Here is a 4,144-nt window from a genome sequence, read left to right on the forward strand (position 1 = left end):
AAACAGAGTTCCTTTTTTTTGCACATTTGAGTCACAGAGTGGTGAGTTGTATCACTGCTCACGAGCATGCAGGGGCCTTCCTGGTGGGAGGACTAGACATCCTCACCCTGATGAACTCAGGTATGGCTATGTGACTTGCTCTGGCAAATAAATGTGAGCAGAAATGAAGGGTGTCTCTCTTAGGCAGAAATGCTAAGCAACATAATTGGTCATGCTTTAAAAAAACAACCCTCTATCTCTTACCATGGTGGAAGCAGGTATTGAGGTGTAGCTTACATCAGCCTGGACTCTCGAGTGACTACGATGGGCAGATTTTTCCTGTCAGTTTATGATGAGTGAGAAGTAAGTGTTCTTATAATACAACTTTTGGGTTTTTTTGTTACTGCGGCATAAACCACCACCGCTTTCTGACCAATACACAATGTGAAAATTTTATCCCCAAGACATGGTCTGTATAACTCCATTTGAACAGGTATAGTTAATTTGCTGAAGAGGGCAGCAGGATTAAATTCCATCCCAGTTGTTTCTTAAACAATTCAAGGACCAACTTACTCCCTTTTTTAATGGCCCCTATTGCTTTCTACTTGAATTATAGTTACTGGGATGCATTTAAAGTCCTCCCCTAGGCTGAAGATTCTTTGAGGATGGGAAGCATGTCTGCTCCATTTTTGAATAAAAACTCATTCCTCCCCCCACCGCAAACAAAACTTTCTCATAGTTATTATTGAACCAACCTACTAGTGTGGAAGCATCAAAACAAGAGAAAAATAATTTTCCCAGTAAAGCATGTCCGGCTGTTCAGATAGTAGTGATGTTTTCAGCATCATGTGGTAAGAGGCTGGTGACCTTGATACAGCAGACATATGTGTGCCATCTCAAGTACAATTCCGTATGCACCCAACTTTATTCTTCTCCAGTGTCTCCTCTCAGAGTTGAACCTGATTTTATTACTAGTTTTCACTTGAATCCATTGGGGAATGGGATGATCCCGCTTTTGTTTCTTGGCCAAGAATCACTTGATCCTGAAAGTCTCGTGAGAGGACATGATGAGGATCAGAGTCAACTGCACCCACCACAATGGTCAAGAAAGGGAATAAAAGAACAAAGCCCATTCTCTACAGGTCATATGAATGAGTGGTAGAAACTATTGGTAGAAGCTTGGTTAGTCTGAAACCTCTGATAGATATTTTGGATGTTTCAATTTCCTAAAATATAAAAAAAAATTCTTGTTGTATTAGAGAGATACCTATTATGTAGAATAGAGCCTTTCTCTTCAGTGGGCTCCTTGAATGGAAGCTTTTGCAACTGCACACTCTTCAGATAAGGTGAAAAATAAAGAAAAAATTATCATTAGCTAACATTTATTGAATATTTACCACGGGCCAAATACTGTTCTAAACCTTTTACACTTACATCTTCAGAACAACCTTAAAAGTTAGGTACAATTATGATTCTTAATTTTGAGATAAAGAAAATTCAGCACAGAGAGGTTAAATAACTGGCTCAAGGTCACACAACAAGGTGGTGGATTTGGAATTCAAATCTAGGTCTGAATCCAAAAATCTTGCTTTTAGCCACTGTGCTATACTACTCACTCAGCAGCAGAAATATTTTTGAGGCTTCTTCAGCTCTCAGCTACCTTGTCTGGGAGCTACCTCTATCTATAACTCACATTAAGGAGTAGGACTTAGGTCTCCTTCAAAGCTGATGAGACTAGCGGTAGGCTGGTCAATGGTTCATCCAATGGAATGTTAGATTTTTTTCTCTAGAAAATTTAAACCAAGAAACACAGAGTGTGAAATTAGGGTATGCGAAAGGCAAAAATGACAAATTGAGGGTCTTTGACCTGGACCTTTTTGTTTGGCCCCAGCCACCAGTGAAAAATCAAAAATGGGAGAATGGGGAAGGCAAGGGAAAAAGTCACAAAATATTGTCCATGACAAAAAATAGCATGTGTAATATTCCACTTAGGTATTATTATACTTGCGTGTGTATAGGTATAAGGAGGTGCTGGTGCATAAAAATATGGTCACCAAATGTTAGTGATGGCCAATGAAGGGTAATGGCATTTTAGGTGATATTTATTATTTCATGTAGATTTATGTATCTCTTGACTACTTTACAATGAGCATGTATAATTAGAAAAAAAAAGATCTTAATTTTAAACATGAAGATTTTACATAAATCTCTGTGTTCCTAGGTTCAGTTGAAACTTGAAAGCACTGGCATTGCTGGGCTCACACTTTCACATGGCAACCAGGGCTGGGGCTGAGTCTCGACTTTTCCTTCTAGCATGGTGGATACACTCTAACTTCCACAACCTGCTCTTCACACTTGACTGTATTTGCTTCTTGCTATTTAGTGCTTGTTGCCTGTCGGCATTTGAGGGGCCTTTCTTTAGAGACTTGGGGTTAGCAGCCATGTTGGGTTATGCGCAATCTACAAAAGCCATGTAAGGTAAGGTAAGCCATGCAAGCTCAGGATCTAGAGCAGGGCCATCTAATGGAACTTTCTGTGATGATAGAAACAAGCACTTGAAATGTGGCTAGTGTAACCAAGGACCTGAATTTTAAACTTTATTTAATTGTAATTCATTTTAATTAAAATAGCCACGTGTGGCTTATGGCTACTATACTGGGTAGTATAGATTGAGAGACAGAAAGAGAGGGAGAGAGAGAGAGAGAGAGAGAGAGAGAGAGAGAGAGAGAGAGAGATGAGAGTTTGCTGAGGGTAGAGATACTCTAAAGAGAGTATCTACATAGGTCGTGCTAATAGGTTGCCCAAAAGTCACACATAGCCTACCTTCAGACTGTATATTGGAAAAGAAGTGAGGGATGAGAAAAGGGGTTGGTGCAAGAGAACCTCTTTAGAGAGAGCTGTCAGCATGTTCTACATTTCTCCTCCTTTCCTCCACCTGCTTCAAATCAAGTAATGGGGATGCAGGAAGATTGCACAGAGAAGTGACCTATTTCTTGGATTTACAAGACTCAGAAGTGGGTGTTTGGCTGTCCTTGGAAAATGTCAAAGGAGAGACTAGCTGGCGATGCCTCTGCCCACACAGCAAGGAGAAAGGGCTAAAATGGGAGCAGCCTGAGTTTGACAAGAGGGTACCCTCTGGTCTAGAGAGAACTCTGTAGAAGGTGGCGGTGGGGTCACTACCTAAGAAGATGAGATATCTACAATAGGAAGAGTCTTTGTGGGGTCTACTTTCAGAGACTACTGTTGGAAGGGAGGGAGTGGAAGACCCCAAACACACCCCCTGAAAGAAAGATGTAGCAGTGTGAACTGCCAGTCAGAGGGTACCAGCCTGCAAAGACAAGAGCACCCATCTTGAGGCCCTTTTCCCCCTTTTACCTTCCTCACGTGCCTCACCTGGTGAGGAGGTAGACCAAGGAGAGCAAAGGCAGACCTCAGCTTCTGTCTCCGCAAAAGGTTTCCAGTGGGAAAAATGGATTGCCATTTACTTAGGTGGGGGAATGCAGAGGGAAATGTTTTACTTCTGGAGGGGAGGAATCAGGAGTTCAGTTTGGGAAGGTGGATACCAACTAGCTAGCCTAGAGGAGATGTTGAGGAGACAGCTGTATAGAATCGGGAGTTCAAGAGCAAGAGGAGAGAGAAAGTTGGGAATTGTCGGCATGTAGATGGCATTTGAAACCATGCAAATGGATGAGTTCACTTAGGGAGTGAGCCCACATAAGTAGAGGACTGAGGGCTGAGCCCTGTGACACCCCGATGTTTAAATGCATGAAGATGGATGGATCCATGTAGGGTGCTTAGAGCAGAGTTTGGCACATGTTGTGTGCTCAGTAACTGCTATTATCAGTCAGAAATGACTGGGGAACAGAGGTTTTCTAATGGAGATCAAACTCAACGTTGATCTAGTGACTTGTAATAGCTACATAGGTAGGGGGCAGCGCTCGCCATAGGAAGAGCAAGTGGCAAACTTGCTAATTCGCATTGTATATATGGCTCTGTTCCCAAGGCTGGTTTACTGAAGGACGTGTCCTGTTCAATCCTATCTGGGGTGCAAGGAGATAAGCATGGCATCCAGGGAGGCCAGTCACCCAGACCGAGCCTGGGGAGGCAGAAGCAGAGAGCAGCTGTCAGCTTTACAGGTGCAGAATCTGTACTTTAGCCTTACAGC

General features: G+C 42.5%; 1 pseudogene; it reads right to left on the reverse strand.

Moving 5' to 3' along the window:
- Positions 1-823: 823 nt before the first annotated feature.
- Positions 824-1,045, reverse strand: LOC132695327 (large ribosomal subunit protein eL39-like; annotated as a pseudogene).
- Positions 1,046-4,144: the final 3,099 nt, after the last annotated feature.

This window comes from Panthera onca, chromosome B4 (genome assembly GCF_046562875.1).
Source record: "Panthera onca isolate mPanOnc1 chromosome B4, mPanOnc1 haplotype 2, whole genome shotgun sequence".
Lineage (NCBI taxonomy): Eukaryota > Metazoa > Chordata > Mammalia > Carnivora > Felidae > Panthera > Panthera onca.